This window comes from Physeter macrocephalus, chromosome 11 (genome assembly GCF_002837175.3).
Source record: "Physeter macrocephalus isolate SW-GA chromosome 11, ASM283717v5, whole genome shotgun sequence".
In the NCBI taxonomy this organism is placed as follows: Eukaryota; Metazoa; Chordata; class Mammalia; order Artiodactyla; family Physeteridae; genus Physeter; species Physeter macrocephalus.
In genome coordinates this window covers 95,693,553-95,719,045 of record NC_041224.1, presented here as the reverse complement: position 1 = coordinate 95,719,045, position 25,493 = coordinate 95,693,553, and the positions used below count along the sequence as shown (strand labels likewise).

Genomic DNA, 25,493 nt, shown 5'->3' with positions numbered 1-25,493 from the left:
TGAGACACAGATGTAGAGAACAAACGTATGGACACCAAGGGGGGAAAGTGGCGGGGGGCGTGGGTGGGGGGGTGTAATGAATTGGGCAATTGGGATTGACATGTATACACTGATGTGTGTAAAAGATGACTAATAACAACCTGCTGTATAAAAAAAAATAGAAAAACCTATTTATTAAAAAAATTTAAAAATAAATTAAAATAAAACACCTAATGTACCAAACATCATAGCTTAGCCTAGTCTACCTTAAATGTGCTCAGAATACTTACATTAACCTATAGTTTGGCAAAATAATGTATTTTACAACAAAGTGTTGAATATTTCATGTAATTTATTGAATGCTTTAGTGAAAGTGAAAAACAGAATGGATGTATGGGTTACAACAGAATGTTTCTAAATGTATCCCTCATGATCGGTTTCTACTCAATCCATATCACTTTCACACCAGTGTAAAGTTGAAAAATTGTAAGTTGAACCATTGTTAAGTCAGGACTGTTTGTATTAATATCAGATAATTTAGACTTCCCAGAGATAAAGAGGGACATCACATAATCACAGAGGGCCAATTTACAAAGAAACTATAAATGTGTATGCATCTAAAAAAGAGCATCAAAATACATGAAAGCAAAATTAACAAGCTGAAAGGAGAAATAGACAAATCCATAATTACAATTGGAGACTTCATCACTCCTGTCTCAAAGGAATAAGTAAACAAAAATATCACCAAGAATACAAAACTGGGGGCTTCCCTGGTGGCGCAGTGGTTGAGAGTCCGCCTGCCGATGCAGGGGACACGGGTTCGTGCCCCGGTCCGGGAAGATCCCACATGCCGCGGAGCGGCTGGGCCCGTGAGCCATGGCCGCTGAGCCTGCGCGTCCGGAGCCTGTGCTCCGCAACGGGAGAGGCCACAACAGTGCGAGGCCCACGTACCGCAAAAAAAAAAAAAAAAAAAGAATACAGAACTGAACAACACTACTATGGTATAATAAAAAATATATTGGGTCTTTATATTTGGTCTATAAATCTTTATCTCCAGCTCCTGACAGAGCTTGGCATTTCCTGAGTGACGGGAATGTCTGTTATGCTGATGAAGTGACTCCTGGCGGGACTCCTAGATTAATTCAGATGGGGGCTGGTCACCAGAAACACCAAACATGTGATTAGAGGGTTTGAACTTTCAGTCCAACCTCCCAATCTCTAACCCCCAGGGATAGTGGGGCTGGAAATGTGAGCTCAATTACATGGCCAATGATTTTATCACACATGTCTATGTAAAGAAATCTTGATATTAAAAACTCTGAACAGCAAGGCTCAGGGAGCTTCCTGGTTGGTGAAAATATTGATGTACTGAGAGGGTGGTGGAATCCCTGATTCCACAAGGATAGAAGTTCTTGTGCTTGGACTCCTTACAAACTTGCCCTATATACCTGTTCATCTGGCTGTTCATTGTTATCCTTTATAATAAAATGGTAATCATAACTACAGCACTTTCATGAGTTCTGTGAATTGTTCTAGCAGATTACTGAACCTGTCAGGAACCCCAAATTCATGGCCAGCCAGGCAAAGTATGAGTGGCTTGAGGATACCCAGGACTATAGGGTATACTTCAGGTTAGAGTCTGAAGCAGGGGCAGTCTTGTGGAACTGAGCCCCTTAGCCTGCAAGGACTTCTCTAACACCAAGCAGTTAGTGTCAGAATTGAACTGAATTGTAGGACACTCAGTTGATGTAAGAGAACTAAATCAGAAAGCAACTTTCAAAACCAACTGAAACTAATGCACATATATAGAACACTCCAACAAAAGCAGAACACACATTCTTTCCATGTCTCTCATGAAACCAAGAGAGACACGTCATATCCTAGGTCACAAAATAAACCTTAACAAACTTAAATAAAATCATACATAGTATATTCTCTGATCCTAACGATACTAAGCTAAAAATCAATAGCAGCAAGATAACAGAAAACTCTACAAACATTTGGAAATTAAACAAAAACATCAAAGCTGGGTGTCTGTTTTTTGTAAATAAAATTTTATAGGCACAACGCCATGTCCATTCATTTACGTGTTGTCTATGGCTGCTTTTGTACTACTAGGGCAGAGTTAAGTAACTACAACTGAGTATGGACTCAGGCCTATCATATTTACTATTTGGACTTTTAAAAAAAAGTTTGAGGGCTTCCCTGGTGGCGCAGTGGTTGAGAGTCTGCCTGCTGATGCAGGGGACACGGATTCGTGCCCTGGTCCGGGAAGATCCCACATGCCGCGGAGCGGCTAGGCCCATGAGCCATGGCCGCTGAGCCTACGTGTCCGGAGCCTTTGCTCCACAACGGGAGAGGCCACAACAGTGAGAGGCCCGCGTAACACAAAAAAAAAAAAAAAAAAAAAAAAATTTTGGTGGGACCTCCCTGATGGTACAGGGGTTAAGACTCCACACTCCCAATGTAGGTGTCACAGGTTCGATCCCTGGTTGAGAACTAAGATCCCATAGGCCACACGGTGCAGCCAAAAAAAAAAAAAGTTTGGCAATGACTATTCTAAATAACCCATAGATTAAAGAGGAAGTCTTTAGGCAAATTACAAAATATTTTAATTGAACAAAAATTAAAATACAACAAATAAAATTTGGTGGGATGCAGCTAAAGCACTGGTCAGAGGAAAAACTATAACATTAAAAACGTGTATTTACATATCTACTAGGATGGCTGTAACAAAAAAAAAATTAAATAAAGGAAAATAACAAGTGTTGGAGAAGATGTGGAGAAACTGGAACCCTCATTCATTGCTGGTGGGGATGTAAAATGGTTCAGACACTGTGGAAAACAGTTTGGTGGTTCCTCAAAAATTTAAACATAGAATTATTGTATTAATATAATCCAGTGATTCCACCTCTAGGAATAGACCCAAACAAATTGAAAACAGGGACTCAAACAAATACAGGTATATGCACGTCTTAGTAACATTATTCACAACAGCCAAAAGGTGGAAAACAACCCAAGTATCCATCTATGGAAGAATAGATAAACAAATCGTGGTTTATACATAGAGTGGAATATTATTCAATCCTATAAGGGACTGAAGTAGTGATACATTCTACAATGTGAGTGAAGGTCAAAAAATTATGCTAAGTAAAATAAGCCCTACACAAAAGGTCACATTTTGTATGATACTCTTTGTATAAAATATCCAGCATAGGTAATCCAGAGAGACAGAAAACAGACTGGCGGTTGCCACTAGTGGTTTGGAATGATGAAAATGTTTTGGAACTTGACAAATGTGTTGGTTGTACAATACTGTGCATATACTAAATGCCACTGAATTTTGCACTTTAAAATGGTTAATTCTGTATTAATGTAAATTTCACCTTCATTGAAAAATAAAGTAGTATATAATAAAAAAACTTGTTTAAAATAAGAAAAAGTCTCAAATTAATCATCTAAACTTCCACTTTAAAAAAAAAGCAAAATGAAAGAAATAGGGGGAGAAATCAATGAAATTAAAACTAGAAAAATAATAGAGAAAAAGCAATGAAACCTAAAGTTGGGTTTTTTGTAAAGATCAACAAAATCCACAAGCTTCTAGGAAAATTGGCAAAAGAAAATACACAAATTAACAAGATTAGGAATGAAACAGGAATTATCACTATAGACTCCACAGACATTAAAAGTATAAAGGAAATATTATGATCAACACTGTACACATAAACTGGACAACAATGGACCAATTTCTCAAAAATTGCAAACCCAACAATTCACCCAAGATGAAAGGAAAAGGCTGAACTGTCCTGTTAAAAAAATTGAACCCATAGTTTAAAACCTTCCCACAGGGGCTTCCCTGGGTGGTGCAGTGGTTAAGAATCCGCCTGCCAATGCAGGGGACACGGGTTCGAGCCCTGGTCTGGGAAGATCCCACATGCCGCGGAGCAACTAAGCCCATGTGCCATAACTACTGAGGCTGCGCTCTAGAGCCCACGAGCCACAACTACGGAGCCCATGAACCGCAACTACTGAAGCCTGCGTGCCTAGAGCCCGCGCTCCACAACAAGAGAAGCCACTGCAATGAGAAGTCTGTGCACCGCAACGAACAGTAAACTCTGCTCGCCGCAACTAGAGAAAGCCCACATGCAGCAATTTAGACCCAATGTAGCCAAAAATAAAAATGATAAAAAATAAAAATAAATATTTTTTTAAAAAACCTTCCCACAAAAGAATACAGTTTTTTCCACTGGCAAATTCTACCAAACATTTAAAAAAATAAATAAATAAAACAATCTATACAATCTCTTCCAGAAATAGAAGGGTAGGAAATACTTCCCAACTCATTTTATGAGGCCAGCACTAGCCTGATATCAAAACAGTCATAAAGCTGGAGGGGAAAAAAGTAATGCCTAGTGTGGAAATTTTATAAAAATAAATGATTTTTTAAAAGCAGTAAAAGACAATACAAGGAAAACCAATCTTCCTCATGAACATATGAACACAGATACAAAACTTCTCAACAAAATATTAGCAAATTAAATCCAGCAATACATAAAAAGAATAATAACACTTCAATGCCCTGTGGTTTACCTGGGGAAGCAAGACTGGTTCAATATTCAAAAATCAATTCATAAAATTCATCAGATTAACAGTCTAAAAAAGAAAACCACATGATCTATCATTTGATGCAGGAGAAGCACTTGACAAAATTCAACAGTCATTCATGATATAAACTCTCAGCAAACTAAGAGTAGAAGGGAATTTTCTCAACCTGATAAAGGGCATATAAAAAAAAAGCTGCTCAAACTGATTAACAGATTTAACAACATTCCAAATGAAATTCAAGCAAAAGGCAGTAAATAGACAAGCTGATTCTAAAATTTATGTGAAAAGGCAAAGGAACCAAAATACCCAAAACAGTTTTGAAAAACAGTAATAAAGTTGGAGGAATCACACTACATGATTTTAAGACTTACTACTATATAGTGACAGTAATCAAGCCATTGTGCTATTGGCAAAGGCTTATTAGTCATATTACAGATAAATGAAATAAAGAGTCCATAAATAGATCCACACAAATATGGCCAATTAAATTTTTAGCTTTTTAAAAATGTAAATATAATCCACATACCATCATTTTAAAGTATACAATTCAGTGGTATGTAGTATATTCACAAGGTTGTGTATTCACCACCACTATCCAATTCCAGAACTTTTTTACCATCCAAAAAAGAAACCCCATACTTATTAGCTGTCACTCTTTATTCTCTCCTTTCCCTGGTCCCGGGCAACCACTAGTCCATTTTCTGTCTCTATAGCTTTGCCTATTCTAGGCCAAGTGATATTTGACAAAGACGCAAAGGTCATTCAACATAGAAGAGACAATTTCCAACAAAGTGCTGGAACAACTGTACATCTGTATGTAAAAAAATGAACCTCAATCTAAACCTCAAACCTTATATACAAAACTTAACTCACAATGCATCACAGATCTAAATGTAGAATACAAAACATTTAGAAATAAACTGGTGAGCAAATCTTTGTGCAAAGGATTTTGGACATGATACCTAAAGCACATTTATAGAAGAAAAAAAAAAGTGATAAACTGAACTTCACCAAAATTGAAAACTTTTACTCTGTGAAAGACACTGTTAAGAAAATGAAAAGACAAGCTACATAATGGAAGAAAATGTTTGCAAATCATAATATCCAACCAAGGGCTTGTATCAAGATATATAGAGAACACTTAAAATTCAACTGTAAGAAAACAAATTTAAAAGTGGGCAAAAGACAGACACTTCACCAAAGAGGTTATACTGATTGCAAATAAATACATGAAAAGATGTTTGACATCACTTGCCGGTCTCCAAAAGTTACATACTGTATGATTATATTTATGTGACATTCTCAAAAGGATAAAACTAGAGTGAAAGAGTGGTTGCAAAGAGTTAGAGGTGGGATGAAGGTATGATTATAAGGGGATAGTATGAAGGAGTTTTGGGGGACTGCAGAGCTATTATGAATACTTATGAATACTATTATGAACTATTATGATTATTATTATGATTATAGTGAAGGTTACATGAATCTACACACGTGCTAGAACTCATAGAACTGTAGAACCCAAGAGTCATTTACCATGTTAATTTTTTTAATAAATAAAATTAATTTATAAAAAGAAAATCCACAATTATCTGAGAAGATGGAAAAATATTCCTCCCTTTTCCAATAGTGTATCTGAATAAGGCCATATTCTCTTCATACGCTTCAACCAAAGCAATATATTACAACAAACTGAAAACATAAGTATGAGAATCCGGCTGTCTTCTATGGTGCCAGACATTAAAGAGACTTGAAAAAATGTAAAACAATGCCTCTCATTTCACCACCTGTTTTTCTGTTTTGGAAAATAGTATTATTTATTTATTTATGGCTGCATTGGGTTGCTGTTGCTGCGCACAGGCCTTCTCTAGTTGTGGTGAGCAGGGGCTACTCTTCGTTGCAGTGCGCAAGCTTCTCGTTATGGTGGCTTCTCTTGTTGCGGAGCACAGGCTCTAGGTGCACAGGCTTCAGTAGTTGTGGCACTTGGGCTCAGTAGTTGTGGCTCGTGGGCTCTAGAGCACAGGCTCAGTAGTTGTAAAGCGCACGGGCTTAGCTGCATGTGGGATCTTCCTGGACCAGGGCTCGAACCCATGCCCCCTGCAATGGCAGGTGGATTCTTAACCACTGCGCCACTAGGGAAGCCCAGCTTTATTATTTTAAAATAAATAAACTTAAAATATGTTTTAATTTTAATACAGGAAATATCATTATTTATAAATCCATGATAAAACAAATAAACAACTCTTTAGGGTCCTCAATAAATTTTAAGATTGATAAGAGGTCCTGAGACCAGAGAGTTTGAGAACGGCTAAATTATATTATACAAATCTATATTTGAATCAATCTATTAATAATCCTGATTTATTATATATAAAGTTATTTGGGTAAATTTTTAAATATTCTACAATCTGAACTTTTATCAATCATTCTTTCAATAAACAAACATTTGATGAGTACCCTGCCAAAAACTGTGGGAATACTAAGATAAATAAATCATGGTCCCTAGCCTTTAGGACAATAGGTACTCCAGGAGAGATTTCTCATAGGTAATGCTATTGGTAGAATATCCACTTGAACCTAAATGCAGTAAGAGAAGAGTTATGCAACTGGTTTGGAATTGAATTAGGTTAGAAAACTAATCAAAGAAAAACACAATACAATTATTACCTCCAGGAAAAAGAAAAACTAGTGTAGAAAAGTTACTCATACTATATATCTATATCTATACCTATATAGATATAAATTTTATGACTTAGATGTCAAAAGCATTTACAGAGTCATAATAACTTAAATTCTGAATATTGCCCTAACCAAAATTAAACTATAATATGAATGGAAAATCGGAGGACCTAACTGCAGTAGGAATGAGATAGGCTGTGAAAAAGCTAAATCCTCATCTTCCATAGTGGAAAGCCAATAAATAATGACTAAAATTTAAAAATTAATCAGCAGCAATACAAGCATGTTCATCTGAGATATGGAGGTAAATACCAAAAGAATCAGCAAAAAGGGCAGAGTGGGGAGGCCAGGAGACTCTTCTTTTCTATAAAGAAGTGTATAGAATCATTCAACTTTTAAAATTATGTGCATATTTAACTCTGATTAAAAATGAAAATTAAATTTAAAATGCAACTTGTAGAAGACCATTAAACATGAAAAAATATTCTTTATATTTTAAGTGACTTATAAAACAATATATATGATCTCATTTCTATTTTTTAAAAAAGTATACATATAGGGACTTCCCTGGTGGTGCAGCGGTGAAGAATCCGCCTGCCAATGCAGGGGACACGGGTTCGAGACCTGGTCTGGGAAGATCCCACACGCCGCGGAGCAACTAAGCCCGTGCGCCACAACTACTGAGCCAGAGCTCTAGAGCCCGCAAGCCACAACTACTGAGCCCACGTGCCACAACTACTGAAGCCTGAGCGCCTAGAGCCCATGCTCCACAACAAGAGAAGCCACAACAATGAGAAGCCCACGTGCCGCAACGAGGAGTAGACCCCGCTCACCGCAACTAGAGAAAGCCCGTGCACAGCAACGAAGACCCAACACAGCCAAAAATAAATTAATTAATTTTTTAAAAAAAGCCTGAACTCATATTTCCCAACTATGAACTATGGTTATTCCTATATAGTATGATTATTTTCTTGGGATAGATTCCTCTTCTGTAAATTTACTATAGCAAACATGTATTTTTACAATAAGTAGAAAAACACTATTTTTAAAAGTTATAATTTTTAAGCCTCACATATATGGTCAAAAAATTTTTAGAGAAGGGTGCCAAAACCATTCAATGGGGAAAGAACAATCTTTCCAACAAATGGCACTGGATAAACTGGATATCCATGTGCTAAAGAATGAAGCTGGACCCTTACTTTATACCGTATACAAAAAGTTACTGAAAATGGATCAAAGAACTAAATGTAAGATCCAAAACTATAAAACTCTTAGAACAATACATAGGGAAAAAGCTTCATGACATTGGATTTGGCAATGATTTCTTGGATATGACACCAAAAGAAAAGAAAAAAAACAGATAAACTGACTTCATCAAAATTAAAAACAAATAATTTTGATGAAGTGTCCATCAAAAGAGTAAAAAGGCGGGCTTCCCTGGTGGCGCAGGGGTTGCGAATCCGCCCGCCGATGCAGGGGACACGGGTTCGTGCCCCGGTCTGGGAAGATGAGCCATGGCCGCTGAGCCTGTGCGTCCGGAGCCTGCGCTCCGCAACGGGAGAGGCCACAACAGTGAGAGGCCCGCATCCAAGGAAAAAAAAAAAAAAAAAAAAGAGTAAAAAGGCAACCTATGGAACGGGAGAAAATATCTGCAAATAATATATCTGATAAGGGGTTAACATTTAGAATATATAAAGAAATCCTAAAACTCAACCACAAAATAACAAACAACCCAATTTTTAAAAAGGGCAAAAGACCTGAATAGACATTTCTCCAAAGAAAATATACAAAGGATCATAAGCATGGAAAGATGCTCAACATCATTAATTAACTAGGAAAATGCAAATCAAACCACTTTACAACCCATTTAGAATAACTATCAAAAAACATGAAAATAAGTGTTGGCAAAAATGTGGAGAAAGTGGAACCCCTGTGCATTGCTGATGGAAATGAGGAATGAGGAAATGTGAAATGGTGCAGCCACTGTAGAAAACAGTACTGGAGGTTCCTCAAAAAAATTAAACATAGAATTATGATATAATCATGCAATTCCACCTTTGAATTCAAAGGAGGGACTCAAAAAGATATTTGTACACCAGTGTTCATGGCTGAATTATTCATAAGAGCCAAGAAGCAGAAGCACTCAAGTGTCCATCCCAAATGACAGATGAATGGATAAACAAAAATGTAGCACATATATACAATGGAATATTATTCAATTTTAAAAAGGAAGGAAATTCTCACACATGCTACAACATGAATGAACCTTGAAGACCTATGTTAAGTGAAAAAAGCCAATCACAAAAGGTCAAATATATGATTCCATTTATAATAGGTAGCTAGATTAGTCAAATTCATAGAGACAGAAGGTAGTTTCTGTCTGGTGGTTGCCAGGGGCTGCAAGAAGGAGGTAATAGGGATTTAGTGTGGATACAGAGTTTCATTTTTGGGAAGATGAAAAAGTTCTGGAGATGAATTGTGGTGATGGTTGCAGAACAATGTTAATATACTTAACGCCACTGAATTGTACACTTAAAAATAGTTAAAATGGAAAATCGAATGTATATTTTACCACGAAAAAAGTTTCTATTTTAAATAATACTACTAGGTACCCCTCAGAAATATAATTACCAAATAATTTTCAGCATATCTCACTTTAAATTACCAGTAGAAAGATCATGGAACAAAGTAGTATCCTGGATAGAGTCCTTCAAGATACTGATATAAAGCTAAAAATACACCTGTTCCAATTAGAAACTGAACCCTAAGGGAAAAGCCCAGAATCCTGTAAGCTACCAAGGTGTACTAGATTGCTTCTAAAATGGCTCCCAATAATCCCCATCTCATGTTATTGATCCCTTCCCCCTTAGTGTGGGTGGATCCAGTGACTTGACTCTAATGAACACAATACCGCAAAAGTGACATGATATCACTTCCCAGATATAAAAGACTGTGACATCTACCTTGCTCATTGTCTCTCTCTGGCTCTTCCTACTTGCTTGCTCTGATGAGGAAAGCTGCCATGTTGCCCCAAGGAAAGACCCATGTGCTAGGACAACCTCTGCTAGCATATGATTCCACTTACAAAAGGTACCAACAGCCCTCAGTCCAGCCACCCACAAGGAATGGAATCATGCCAACAACCTCTGGAGTAAGCTTGGAAACAGATCCTTCCTCAGTTGTGCCTTTTAATGACTACAGCCTACCTTAATTGCACTCTCCGACTGATCTTGAAACAGAGTACCCAGCTGAGTCACACACAAAATCCTGACCCACAGACTCTGTGAAATAATGCTGTTGTTTTAAAACAGTAAGTTAGGGGTAATTTGTTATGTGGCCATAGATAACTAACACACCAGGCTTCACTGGTGTAAAACAATTGTTTCTCAAAGTTGTACACGAACCACAGGTTCTTTTTGATTCCACATCACGAAGTATGTCTGAAAAAATTAATGTAATCTGGCTGCAGTATCAATGCTGTCAAATAACTGTTTGGGATTCATTTTTTCAGTAAACTAATAGCTTTAAAATAATCTTGGTGCAAGAAAATGAGATACTGCAAGAGAGAACCTAAATAATTCCTCCTTGGCAATATCCTCAATGACCTAAAATAGAAAGTAAACAGCATGATAATGAATTCAGACAGTGATGCTAAATCTGGAGGTGTTGCCAAAACAGACCCAAAGATGATCAAAATACAGACAGAACATACTAAATGGAGATTCAACTTGTAAAATACCATGTGGTGAAAAATCATTTGAAACATTTGCTTGGTAGAAAAAGATTGAGAAGAAAAATAGCCAACAAATTAATAAGTAAATATTGACAATCCCCTAGATTACAAACTAGGTGATGACAAAGACCATATCATAGTCACTATATTCTCCACCATAATCAAAAATTATGAACTTTGCAGTTAATCAATAGATATTTAGTGAAGTAATTTAACTAACCAGATGAAAATGAGACATCAAACTGTATGTAATTTATAAGTCATATAGGTTCACATATACAAGTATAACAGAAAGATGAGAGGAAAAATGAGAACTAAAAGGAGAATGAAAATAAAAGTGATAAGACACAAAGGCAAATGGATAAAAACTGTACTAATATAAGAATTCCAAAAACATAAACCAGACCAAACCACACTTAACGAAGATAACTCCCTACAAGAGTATTGTCTGAGAAATTAATAACACTGCAGTGTGTTTATTTTCTTTTAGCTACAGGGACCTCACAGAATAGAGATTAACACCAGACTATCTGGGGAATTCCCTGGAGGTCCAGTGGTTAGGACTCCGCAATCTCACTGCCAAGGGGCCGGGTTCAATCCCTGGTCAGAGAACAAAGATCCCACAGGCTGTGCGGGGAGGGGGAGACCAGACTACCTAGATTCAAATCCTGGCTGTATAACCTAGGACCCACTACTTAACTTCTCTATGCCTCAATTTCCTCAACTGTAGAAGAGAGAGAACAACTGTGGCTATTTAAGGATTAAAAATGATAATACATGATATATGTAATGTGCTTACTCATCACAGTGCCTGCTACACTGACTGTGCCCAATAAATGGTAATCATTACTTACTACATCATTTTGCATGCTTCTTAGCCAACAGAAGAAGAAATAGTCACATTCACAAACATAATGTTATCTAAAACAGTCCCTGAACTGCTTGAATGTTGATGAAAGAAAATAATCATATTTGCATGGAAAACTAGAATTTAAACCTAGTATGCAACTATCACTTATCAAATTCATATAAAAATGTTTTTGTCAGCAAGAGAAATTGTTACTCTACAACTATGATTACAAATTAAATTACAGCATTTGCATTGTTATAATTTTGCTCTTAAAGTTAACAGAAAAATTAGTTGACCAAAAAGGGAATAAAAATAAACCTACTATTTCTAGGTTGGAAAAAGTATAAATTAGTTCCCAAACGTGCTTTCACTTGAAGCAAATTTTGAGTACCCACCTACATAAAAAAAGGAAGCACTGTCATAGTGAATATAAAAAAAGAAATTATTTAAACATAAAAAGTAAAGACTCTCACACATTGCTAGTAGGAATGTACTTTGGAAAATAGTTCTGTATCATAAAGTAAAGCTGAAAATATGCACGTACTGTGACCCAGCAACCCTTTTCCTAGGTATATCCTAAAGACACTCTTCTCTCACGTGCACCAGGAAATATGTACAAGAATTTTCAGTCACAATGTCCATAAATGCCAAAAACTGGAAACAACCCAAATGTCCAGCAAGAGAAGAATGGATAAATTATAATATATTCATACAGTGAAAAAATGTACTTGCTTCCTACTGCTGATGTAACAAATTACCACAAATTTAGCAGCAAAACAACATAAATTTATAGTCTTACAGTTCTGGAGATCAGAAGTCCAGGCTTCCACTGGGGCTAAAATCAAGGTATCAGCAAAGCTATGCTCCTTCTGGAGGCTCTAGAGGAGAATCCTCTTCCTTGCCTTTTCCAACTTCTAGAAGTTACCTTCATTCTTTGGCTCATGGCCCCATCCTCCACCTTCAAAGCTGGAGTAGTGTAGTTAGCATCTTCAAATCTCTCTGACCTCTGCTTCCATCATCACATCTCCCTACTTCTCTCTGACAAAATATATATGCCTCCCTCTTACAGGACCCTTGTGAGTACACTAAACCCACCTGGAAAATCGAGGATAATCTTCCCAACTCAGAGCTTTAAGTTAATCACACCTGCAAAGTCCATTCTGCCTATAAGGTAACATATTCAGAAGTTTCAGGGATTAGAAAGTGAGTATCTTTGGGGGGACCATTATTATACCTGCCACAAAAAAATATGCTAAAAAGAAAATCAAACTACTGCTACTCTGAACTACATGACTAAATCTCACGATAGACATTGAAAAAAATCAAGCAAGACAAAAGTATACTTACAACATAAGTCCTTCTATATAAAGTTCAAAATTAAGCAAAACTAAACTATGTTAAATAGGGATGCAAGTATAGGTAGTAAGTCTATAAAGAAAAAACAAGGACATGATTTTTCATAAAAAGCACAAGAATGAATTCCTTTGGGGTAAGAAAAGGAGATAAGGAAAGGGCTTCTGAGATGCTGGTAGTGTTCTATTTCTTGACCACTTGGCCTTATAATTATTCTTTAAGCTGTACAGGGGGCTTCCCTGGTGGCACAGTGGGTAAGAAACCACCTACCAATGCAGGGGACACGGATTCAATCCTTGGTCTGGGAAGATCCCACACGCCACAGAGCAACTAAGCCCGTGCGCCACAACTACTGAGCCTGCGCTCTAGAGCCCACGAGCCATGTCTACTGAGCCCGTGTGCTACAACTACTGAGCCTGCGAGCCACGTCTACTGAGCCCATGCACTGCAACTACTGAGCTTGTGCTCTGCAACTACTGAAGCCCGAGCGCCTAGAGCACATGCTCCGCAACAAGAGAAGCCACCACAATCAGAAGCCTGTGCACCTCAACAAAGAGTAGCCCCCGCTTGCCACAACTAGAGAAAGCCCGCATGCAACAACGAAGACCCAACACAGCCAAAAATAAAATAAATAAAATACATAAATTTAAACTGTACCTATAATTAATGTCTCTTATAAAAAGAACAGTAACAGATAATGGCCACATAAACCAGAGCAGGGAAAGCCAGACACAAACTAGATAGGCAACAACTATCTAGCAGTATGACAGATAGCAGAAGACTGTTCCATCTATACAATGGTGAAAAGCCAGGTAACCTGTGAGTTGAGCATGAAGAAGAAATCTGGGTTCAGAGTAAAGAAAGAGGCTTAGAAGCACATGCACAATTACATGTCTTCTAAGACATATCTTCTAAAACAATTTACAATGTCTTCCTAAAAGACTATAAATTTCTTGAGATCACGAGCAGAATTCTACTCATCTTTGTATTCTCAGTACCTAGCATAATACCTACCACAGAACAATCGTTCAATAAATGTTTAATGAATGGAAGAATGAATGAAACATCTTTAACCTCCTAGACAGCTGAATGAAAAGAAGTAGTCCTCAAGTAAATAATTGAGAGTTGACTTTTAAATTTAACATACAGTCATTCAATAAATTATTACAAATACATAGAAGAGTAGGAAGAAGTATAATGCATAGTTTTGCCCTCAATGAGTTTACAATCAAGGGAAGAAGTTAAACAATTATTTCCAAATTATTCTTTGAAGTAGAACACATAATACAAAAACAGAAATTAATAGCAATTCTCTGGATTTAAAAGGCAAAATAAATAAGAACCTGCTGTATAAAAAAATAAATAAAATTCAAAATAAAATAAAATAAAAGGTAAAATATATAAGTTAATCAACATCAAATTGCAAGGGCCAGTGTATATGACAAATCAGAACTGGGAGAGATTAACATGGGCTAGGATGATCATATGATGTTTCTTAGAGGAGCTGGATAACATCTATAGCAGTTTGGTGATTGCAAAATAGCCAAAAGTTCCTCCCATTCCTGTATACACATCACTTTACAATGTGACCTTGCTGCATCTGCCATTGAAAGGTAGATTTTCTTTCTCCATTCTGGAAACTGAGGTTGGCCCTATGACTTGCTTTGACCAATGGGACATCAGCAAACATGACCGAGAAGGTTGAAAAGCACTTATGCACTGGACTTGCCCTCTTTTGCTGGTTTTGGAACCCAGATAGTGAAGAAACCCAAGCTAGGTGACTGCTTCACATAAGTGAGCCCAAACAAGACCAAAAGAACCATTCAGCTAAGCCTAGCTAAACTGCCAACCCACATAATAGTTAATAAATTATTGTTTTAGCTCCTGAACTTCGGGGTGGTTTGTTTAATGACAAGAACTAACTGAAGATGTAAGCAAAGGCACAGAAGAGGAAAGGAGCAAAACATACAAGTACATGAGAAAATGAATGCATACATTAGTCTAAATGGAAAAGAGTTCTGATCACGGAGAAAGAATACATAAACCTGAAAGGTAAACTGAGTTCAGATTGTAAAAATCAGGATAGGGGGCTTCCCTGGTGGTGCAGTGGTTAAGAATCCACCTGCCAATGCAGGGGACACAGGTTCGAGCCCTCGTCAGGAAAGATCCCACATGCTGCGGAGCAACTAAGCCCATGCGCCACAACTACTAAGCCCACGTGCCACAACTACTGAAGCCCACGTGCCTAGAGCCCGTGCTCCACAACAAGAGAAGCCACCACAATGAGAAGCCCATGCACTGCAACGAAGAGTAGCCCAGAGTAGCCCCCACTCGCCACAGCTAGAGAAAGCCCAGGCAGAGCAACGAAGACCCAATGCAGCCAAAAATAAATAAATAAATAAATTTAAAAATCAGGCTAGGAAGAGGATGGACTTCATTCAATTTCAATAGACAAGGAAGAGCCACTGAGGGATTTCAGAGCAGGGGAGGATATAATGCAAGAGGAAAGGAAGTCCAGTTACAACTACTATTATCTAGACAGGCTGAAGCAAAAAAATTCTCCTACATTTGGGGGAAGCTAGATAATTCACTAAACAGGTAACAACAGGGTTTTATATAAGTGTCATATATAGCTTATGTAAGATTCTGCTCTTTAACAGAAAAATAGGAAAATTATTTTTAACTACAATTTTAATTTCAATGGGAACAGTGCTAGAATTAATCATCAGAAGAGCTTATGACGTGTCTAAAGAGTAAGGAAAATATTTTTGAAGCTATTATTTGGGCATAAAGATAATACACAGATTTCTAATGACAGCATAACTTTGAAATAGGACTCCTCTTTGTTTGACATTTCAATATACCCACCAGACCACTTCGGCTTCTGACCACCAAAGTAACAGGGACCAGATTTAGCCTCCCACCTTAAACGGGAAAAATAGACAAAATATATGAAACAATGGACTTTAGGCACTAGAACTAGACAATAGGCAGCACAGAACATGGATCCACGAGAGAAGGGAAATAAATGAGGTAAGCCTTAAGACTGCCCCCAGCTCACTGACTGGAGAGTTTCCAAGCTACAGCGCAGGAATGAGGAACCCAAACAGAGCCCAGCAGTCTCGCTGAGTTGAAGAGACAGAATTCAGAGTTTTGAGGAGGCCAAGGCAGGGCAGAACACTGAAGAGCTGTACAAAGATAGAACTCAGGATATCTAGAGAGGGTTCCTCTTGAAACTTTGGCAGAGTACTTATGAGTGCATGTGTGTACAGAAGCAATCAAGGCCAGGGTAAAGAACCACTGGAAAGAGGCAGGCAGGAACAATCCTTAATGTTCACACAGGGCTGTGAATAGTTTGTATAATCACCAAACAGAGTGAAAAAAAAAAAAAACTTTAAAAACATTCAAGGCCATGAATGCATCTAACTATTTTCAAATAACTGTATCCCAGAACAAATCCCCATAATATTTACAGGAATTAAAAAAAAAAAAAATCCAGCACATGACAGTGTAAAATCACAACGTCGAGCATCCAAACAGAAATTAGCAGGGACACAAACAAGGAGAAATTATCAGTCAATAAAAACAGACTTAGAAATGGTGCAGATGACAGAATAGTAGACAAGGACTTTAAAACAGCTATTATAAATATATTCAAGGAAATAGAGAAAACCATTAAGCATGAGGAAAGAAATGGGAAATATTTTTTAAATGAACTTCTAGACATGAGAAGTATATACCTGAGATTTTTAAAATACACTAGATAGGATTAACACCAGATTAACCACTGTGGAATAAAGGATTAGTGAAGTTGAAGATACAGAAAAAGGAATCATCCAGGACTTCCCTGGTAGTCCAGTGGTTAAGAATCCGCCTTCCAATGCAGGGGATGCAGGTTTGATCCCTGTCGGGGAAATAAAATCCCTCATGCCACAGGGCAACTAAGCCTGAGCACTCTAGAGCCCGCGTGCCACAACTAGAGAACCCCGCACACCACAACTACTGAGCCCGCACACTCTAGAGCCCGCGCGCCACAAGGAAGAGCCCACGTGCTGCAACCAAGACCCAATGCAGCCAAATAAATAAATAAATAAATATTTTTTTAAAAAAAGAAAGAAAAAGGAATCATCCAAAATGAAACATACATAGAAAAAGACAGAAATCACACAGAGAATCAGTGAGCAATGGGATAATATCAAAAAGCCTAACATGGACTTCCCTCGTGGTGTAGTGGTTAAGAATCCGCCTGCCAATGCAGGGGACATGGGTTCAAGCCCTGGTCCGGGAAGATCCCACATGCCGCGGAGCAACTAAGCCCGTGCATCACAACTACTGAGCTTGCACTCTAGAGCCCACAAGCCACAACTACTGAAGCCCACATGGCTAGAGCCTGTGCTCCGCAACAAGAGAAGCCACCACAATGAGAAGCCCAGGCACCGCAACAGAGAGTAGCCCCCGCTCGATGCAACTAGAGAAAGCCCGCGTGCAGCAATGAAGACCCAACACGGCCAAAAATAAATAAATAAATAAAAATTTTTAAAAAGCCTAACACACATATAACTGGAGTCCCAGAAGGAGAGAATAGAGAGGTTGTTTATACTTTTATTTTGTTGTCGGTTATTGTAACCATATTATCTTATATAAAGTTTCTCTCCACTTTTAGTAGATATTTTAATTTCTGGATACATTTATTGGGCCCAAAGAGATTGCATGCTTAAAAAAAAAAAACCTGAAGAAAAAATTTCTGAAATTTTTCCAAATTTGATGAAAACTATCAACACACTGAACATCCCCTATTAAAACAAAAAATCAGATGTTTTCAAAGTCATCATGATCTGTTAAGTGGATAATATTTAGGATACCTGATTAATATTCCAAAAATAGATTAAAATATAGTTAGATGCAGAGTGGCTATCTCTGCATCAAATATCTCAAAAGTCAAAATAATACATTTTTCACATTACAAGAAAATAAATTATGTCTCAAGATAAAACAAGCTGAGGTGCACACACAAGTTTACAAAGACTACAAACCAGTTAAGCTTTTCAAAATATCTAATCACATTAATGTAAACAACAGAAGTAAGGGTCAAGAATAGAATAAACCCCATGAGATTTTTTTTTAACCCTGCAGGTTTTAGCAAGAGCCTCTCTAAAGGGTTAGTAAAAAGAGATGAAGATGTACAAATAACCCTATTTGTTGATAGCAAAAGAGAAAGAAAATTTAGTCACCACTCACACTTCAACTGTTCCTTCTAAATTTTAACAGGAGATAAATTATACTTCCAGCAGCATGGAATCTCTCTGAGCTCATAAATATATTCAAGAAAGTAAAATATCTATTAAAAGTGAAGAGAAATTTTACAAGTCAGTTATGGTTACAATTACCTACAACAGAATAAAAGTGTAAACAACCTAGTTCACCTCTCCCTGGCTACTGATACTAACAACACATAAACAAATTCTTCCCTTACAGAAAGTACAGAGTAACTTACATGGCAAGATTGTAAGGAAAGGGCTTCCCTGGTGGCACAGTGGTTAAGAATCCGCCTGCCAATGCAGCGGACACGGGTTCGAGCCCTGGTCCGGGAAGACCCCACATGCCACGGAGCAACTAAGCCCAAGCGCCATAAATACTGAGCCTGCGCTCTAGAGCCCACAAGCCAAAACTACTGAGCCCATGTGCCACAACTACTGAAGCCCGCATGCCTAGAGTCCGTGCTCCACAACAAGAGAAGCCACCGCAACGAGAAGCCCGCACACTGCAATGAAGAGTAGCCCTTGCTCACTGCAACTAGAGAAAGCCCATGTGCAGCAACAAAGACCCAACATAGCCAAAAATAAATTAGTTAATTAAAATTAAAGAAAAAAAAGATTGTAAGGAAAACATTAAACAAGACAATTCCTTGGGTAAAATCTACTGTAGCCACATCAACCAAACAAAGCATTGTCTATGATCCTCCAACTAAGACAAAGAAAAAAAATATCAATGAAGAACCTTCTCTGTAGTAATCTTCATTATAATTGGATTTTAAATATATTAACTTCCCTTTTTAAAAATAGAAAAACTAAAAAAAAAAAAGAATCAAAACCGAAGCAAAGAGGGGTTAAGTAATCTAAGGACCCATGATATGTTACTGTAGAGATGAGAAAAGATTCAGATCTCACCTTGATGCACAATTAACAGTTTTATTCATTTGTCTAGTAAGCATTTATTAATTCATGAGCTTTGTGGCTATACTAACCTTATTTTATAAACCAAAAATTAGGAGCCAGCATATGATAAGGGATATATTTTTCTGACTTACAAATGAATTTATATACTTTTAAACTTACAAAGATGTTCAAACTATATCCTAGTTACTTGTACATTTAATAACTCACCTATAAGCTGCTGAACTCTGGCTACAAAAGAGACATACATACCCTCCTACTGGAAATGCCTAGTCTTAACTTCTGAGGTTCAAAGAGTATGAAATATAACATAGGAATTCTGTCAGTACTTAAGCAATTGAGGCCTGGGAGAACCCAAACTGCACAGGTTCCAGAAGCGCAGGCTCAGCGGCCATGGCTCATGGGCCCAGCCGCTCCGCGGCATGTGGGATCCTCCCGGACCGGGGCACGAACCCGTGTCCCCTGCATCGGCAGGCGGACTTCCAATCACTGCGCCAGCAAGGAAGCCCTGAACATTTAATTTTTATTAAATATCTTTATTTTAAAACATTTATTTTTAATTTTTTAACTACTTACAGCTATAACATATCCACTAACCTCCAAAACTGGTAGAGTATGTAGAATAAACTGTGGTTGATAAAACAAAGTCTACTTCCCTGAACCCATCCCCCGGAGTGTTAGGTCTGTCAGTTAATACATTTATGTGGCCGTCTGCATTTTCCCTTCATGATACTTGGAACACTTGTAATTCCTTGTTCTACAATTGTCTGTTCCCACCATATTTAAAGTTCAAAAGTGAGATCATTTCTGTCTTGTTCCCTGCTGACTCTCTAACCCCTACCACAGTAACATGGTAGATACTTAAATATTTAATGAGACTACTGCAGTAGTTCTAAGGAGAGATAATGAGGATCAGAGATGCTAAGTTAAGATGGTAGCAGTAGAAATGAAAAGGAGAGGTTTTGTGCAGGTAGAACCAGGGAAAAGAAGAAGCCAAAAAAATTAAATTAATGGGATTTTTGAATTTGGGTGACTGATTAAATAGTGACACCTTCATTTATATAATTACAGAAGTTAAAAGTGGACTGACTTTGGCCTTGGACATGTTGAATTTTTTAAGTGCTACACAAGTCCCTCAGAAATGAAGTCCTAATCTAGCTTACTATCTACCATACTATTTAGCTTCCAGATGATTTTTTCAAATCGAATTTCATGAGAAGCAAGGCTCACATTTTTCTCTTTAGTTATTCTTTTTTTTTTCCTGTTTTCATCCCCTCATCTCTGCATTACTGGTCATTGAAAAATGTTGATAAAACCTTTTCTGAGAAATTTTAGAAACCGAGGCACTTAGTAGATCAAGGAAAAAAGCAGGGTTTTTTTTCCCAAGCTTAATCCATAACACACAGCACACATGGAAAACTAAATGTTAGACCAATATTAGCAAAATACAGTATTGAGATGATCACATGGTTAGAACAAGATCAGGCAAACAATGCAAAATCATTTTTTAAAAAAAGGTAATTACCTTGGAACTTCAGAAAGACCAAAAAAAAAAAAATCCAAGTATAAAAATAATGATAGGGCTTCCCTGGTGGCGCAGTGGTTGCGAGTCCGCCTGCCGATGCAGGGGACGCGGGTTCATGCCCTAGTCCAGGAAGATCCCACATGCCGCGGAGCGAATAGGCCCGTGAGCCATGGCCGCTGAGCCTGCGCGTCCGGAGCCTGTGCTCCGCAACGGGAGAGGCCGCAACAGTGAGAGGCCCGCGTACCACAAAAAAAAAAAAAAAAAAAAAAAAAAGATAAAAGCATTTTAGTAAAAACAGACATAATGGCAAATAAGTTTTCTAATGCAAATATTAAAAAATACTAATTTTTATTTTCAATAAAGATGTAAAGTCTCTAAAATATATATATAATATATAATATATAATATAGATTCTTAAACATGGTTAGGTTAAATCTTGACATTACCAAAGGCAGCTAAGAAGCTATTACCTCCCATTCTTCAGAAGACACTACAACAAGCCAGGTTTTTTTGTTTTGTTTTGTTTTTAAATTTTTATTGGAGTCTAGTTGATTTACAATGTTGTGTTAGTTTCAGGTGTTCAGCAAAGTGAATCAGTTATATATATGTCCACTCTTTTTTAGATTCTTTTCCCATATAGGTCATTTACAGAGTATTGCGGTCCTTTTCAAAGAACACTTAATTTTTTTACCGTGGGAAGCTCTACTCTAATTGAAGTGAAAGTAAATTGCTTAACACAATAAAAAGCAGCTATCAACATCCCAAAATATCAAGGATCTTATATACAAATGTCAAAAAAAAAAATCACAGAAAAAAATCCAAAATGTTGACAAAAGTTGATAAGTATTATAGACTCAATTAAGTATTAAGAACACATAAAATAATAACCACAAGGAATCATTATGCTTAACTTAAAGTCATATAACATAAATGAAAATATACCAGGAAGTCTGCTTAAAAATCACCTGTTTAAAAGATGAAACTTTCTGGCAAAACTGACATTGATGTTAGATAAATAATATAATTTCAATATATATTTTATTTATTTATTTATTTTTTGAGGTACGCGGGCCTCTCACTGTTGTGGCCTCTCCCGTTGCGGAGCACAGGCTCCGGACGCGCAGGCTCAGCGGCCATGGCTCACGGGCCCAGCCGCTCCGCGGCATGTGGGATCTTCCCAGACCGGGGCACGAACCCGTGTCCCCTGCGTCGGCAGGCGGACTCTCAACCACTGCGCCACCAGGGAAGCCCTCAATCTATATTTTAAACTTACAACCAAGGATTACAAGATATTGAGGACAGAAACTTGTGAGCAGTAATATGTGTTGGAATTATGTTAAAAATTCAGCTCTAAAAACCCAACTTTTTTCATATAGACTTAAAGGGTCTTTTATCAAATATGGAAGTATGATATTTAAACTGAAAGCACTGAGTATTTACAGCACAAAAACTGTTAAAAAAAAAAAGTTTTTTCAAACGAAGGATTCTATCCACTGAAGCCTAGGGGGAAAAAATCTACCACCACCATCACTATTGTTTACAATATACTGAGTAATAAAAAAATGACAACGAAGTAAAACAGTACAAATGTTTAATTTCATATTTCAAAACCTATAAATACTGAAGATGTCCTGCCATATTACTAATCAAATAAACTGACATAGCTCCAGCTATATTTTGAGTCTTTCTTAAGAGCCCCCAAAATAGCAAAGGAATACATGGCTAGAGTAATTTTGTGTAACATGCACTCAAACTGTAAAGAATGCCACGTATCTATAAAATAATTTTTCTATCGGAGATTTTTTTTTAAGTGGAAAAGGAGGCAAGCTATATTCTCCATTAGTTCTTAAAGGCTATTTTATTTTGCTAATCAATTCAGAAGTCACTAGTTCAATAATGCTCACTAAATATTTTCTCTTGTTTTATACTGTTTTTTGGTTTTTGGGTTTTTTTCAGGCAACAAACATTTATTATGAGGATTAGGAATCTGAGAGTATCAAATTTGCGTGGTTCCAGCTCAAAGTCTCTCATAAATTGCAATTAAGTTGTCATTTCTATACATTAAGTTATAAAACTGATAAAGAATTGCCTGCCACTGCCACCAAAGTTAAATTCCATGATCATAGCATATTCAGCTCTGTAATATTTGTTTACAATGAAAAACCAACAATCTATCACTAACTCACATTTTAGTGCATTTTTTTAAATGTAAAATACCCTCAAAAGTTGCCTGCATTATACAAACTTCACTTCTAACACTACATTTAGAGATATTTGAAGCCCTGCATAAGTGAGTTCATTTTGCTAAAGCAAATGAGCCTACTCTCACGAAGATTTCCTGAGGCATTAAAATAATAAGTATTTAAAAGAAAGTCAAAAGAAGACACAAATATCTGAAGTCATACACAGTACAATAAAGAATTCGCTAAATTATGTATTAACCGTAGTACAAGATAATGAGCAAGATATACCATTATTAGTCAGCCCACTACTGAAGACCAAATTTATTTCAATTTAATATTACAAATTAAATTAATGAAGCTAGGGAATTTAATTTCTTTTATGTGTCTAAAACTAACAGAAGAAAAAGCATTTTTTAACATTCTATCATAAAGGAAAAGTGTTAGAAAGACTTTCCTTTATAACCATGCTTCAAACATCCCGTTTAGTGCCTTGATAAAAATGTATCATACAGGAAAACAGAAGCTTCTAAATTAGAGAGTCCTTTCAGTACGTTTTCAATTTCAAAAGAGCACAATACATCATCCAAGTCCACATACTTGTTATCTGAAAAATTTTTACACTTAGGATGAATTCTTCAAGATTAGTCATATAAGTAATATTTGTTATCATTACTGCTTTATTTAAATTTTAAAAAAATAACATTCAGCTTTAAAATCAATCTCCCATCACCCCTTCCCCCTCAAATGAACGTTACTCTATTCCATTTAGCCAAAAGAAAACAGCAAATACATCTTTATGGTCTATCCTAGCAAACCAGTATTTAGAAACCAATGAAACTTTTATTAATGGCTCAGAACCAAACACTGTAACAAAACACACTGAGTGGATCCTCCGGGTGTGTACATGTGCCCATTCATTATATTATGATCCTCATACATGCATTAAAAAACTTAATTTCTATTTAATACCAAAACATCTTTACATAATACACAGGTTATTATAAAATTGCCCTCTTTAATGTTCAAACATAGAACAATTTCTAAAGCAACAAGAAGAGTTAATATCGGATTGCTGCCACCTATCAACTTTAATTTAAAGCAAAGTACAACTCAATGTCATTTTTACCTCTAATGCAGCCACGACTGAAACAAAATTAAGTTCACTGTGGATAAAGTATCCTGGCATCCCAATATATTATTTACTTCTGATTTAACAGTAAATACGTGTGGAGTCTTTGGTCCCTCCCACAGGATCCCGGGGTGTCAACATCATCTTAGTCAAAGCAAATGACGAGCAAATCCCTCAGGTCTACTTCGCACCCTAAGTACCATAAAGTCATGGCCTCCACTGTCGTTACTACACAACAAACAGATTCTATAGTCCCATGCCCTCTTCTATTAGATTTGCGGAAGCGGGGTGGGAAAGAAGCACTCAGTATATCCTGAGAATCATCTGTGTTCAGTCCTGGTACCTAAAGCAGCATGAATACAAGTGGTATGTGGGTCACCCACAGAGAGAGAAACAGAACGAAGCTTTGTGACCCTCCAAGTTCAGCGAAGACACCAAAAGCCTCTGGGGATACGGGGCACAACCCTCCAGGAAAACGGGGGAGAAGCAGCCTCCGACTTGGAGTGACTGGGTCTGGCACAAGCCCAGGGCGTGGGTAGCGACCGAGGAGTCTCCGGTACCCCTCCCCTCCGCACCAGGATCGGTCACTGGGCGAGGGGTGCGGCCGGAGGAGGGGGTCAGGACTGAGGGAGGGCGGGGCGCGGGGCTCCCCCAGCGGGGTCCTGGGGGCTCGGGGGGGTGTGTCCTACCTGGGCCGTGGCGGACGCAGGGATTTCGGGCGGAGGGCTCGGGTCCAGCTCAGGGCCGGGACCGGCAGAGGTCAACCCTCAGCAGGCGGGACGAACGCCGCCTGCCCATCCCCCGCCGCCCAGTGCGGCGGGACCCGAGGGCGGCTTCGAGGGCCGGCCGGCTGGGTAGTCCCCTAGGGTACCGTCCGCGTTTACTGGCGGCGGTGGCTGCTGCTGTTACTGCTGCTGCTGACCGCCCCCAGCCGCTGCTCTTGTGCCAGCCCCTGCTCCTTCTCCTGCCGCCGCCGCCGCCACCTCGTCCCCACCGCTCCCATCGCCGCTGCGGCGACTACTGCAGCGCCCGCTGACCTGACCCGACGTTATTCTCCCCCTTCGCAACCCGGCACAGCCTAGCCCACCTGCCCTGCCAGTGCGCACGCCCACCTCTCCGCCACAGGTGCTGATTGGAGAGCGCGTCCCAAGCCCGCCACGTTGGTTGGCTGGTCCCATTGCCTATCACGAAAGGGGCGGAGAGCCAGGCAAAGAGTGTCTCCGCCCCCCACCGGAGAATTGCCGCTATCTTCAGGTTTGCCTGAGAGGGCGAGTTACCGGGAAAGGA

General features: G+C 38.2%; 1 protein-coding gene across 5 annotated transcripts in view; it reads right to left on the bottom strand.

The window, feature by feature from the left end:
- Positions 1–25,258, bottom strand: part of TTBK2 (tau tubulin kinase 2) — a 156,633-nt gene extending 131,375 nt beyond the window's left edge. For 4 of the 5 annotated variants that reach the window (XM_055088289.1, XM_055088286.1, XM_055088288.1 and 1 more), the window contains exon 1: positions 24,896–25,258. The gene's annotated coding sequence lies outside the window, so the exon portion shown is untranslated. Of the gene's footprint in view, positions 1–20,894; positions 20,927–24,895 lie in introns of those variants that run through there. The other variant, XM_055088287.1, reaches the window with a different exon arrangement.
- Positions 25,259–25,493: the final 235 nt, after the last annotated feature.